Raw genomic sequence first — 587 nt, 5'->3', positions numbered from 1 at the left:
ACTCAGGATTTGTTCAGTTCAAGACTCCGCGCTGCAGTTTTCCAGCAGGTGGGCAAAGCTGGCTTTGCTGTCGGAAGCGGTGCTGAGCTGATGGAAGCGCATCTCCGGCCGGCGCCCCGTTCCTGCTATCCCCTGCGGTTCCTGCTGCCAGCAGGAGATTCCAGGTATCCTTCCACGACCGGGGGCACGGAGCAGCCACGTTCACCCAAACCGCTGCTGGAGTCTCCGGCGGTGGGGAATATTTGCATTTGAGACCCGGAGCAGAGCGGCGGCAGGGTGGGCTTGGTCTCGCTTCCGGGACATGGGGTGTGTTGGGATGGGGCTGTTTGGCTGTTGTGTTCGAGGGACGCTGCCTGTCAGGTGAAAAATTAGAGACTCACCTGAGTTATTACAGGCACCAAAGCATGTAAAACCCAACTGCGCTTGTCCCCGAGGCTGGCTGATTAATCCCCGTGTCTCTCCGCTTGGGTCATAAAAATAGACCCGTCTGGCCGGCCGAGGTCTGTGGCCACATCCTGCTCTGGGCACTGGCCTGGCCCTGCCGGTGCTCAGCACTTTGGGGAAGGCTCTGGCACGCCGTTCCCTTC

This window comes from Eurypyga helias, unplaced genomic scaffold (genome assembly GCF_000690775.1).
Source record: "Eurypyga helias isolate BGI_N326 unplaced genomic scaffold, ASM69077v1 scaffold21570, whole genome shotgun sequence".
Lineage (NCBI taxonomy): Eukaryota > Metazoa > Chordata > Aves > Eurypygiformes > Eurypygidae > Eurypyga > Eurypyga helias.
This window is presented reverse-complemented; position numbering follows the sequence as displayed.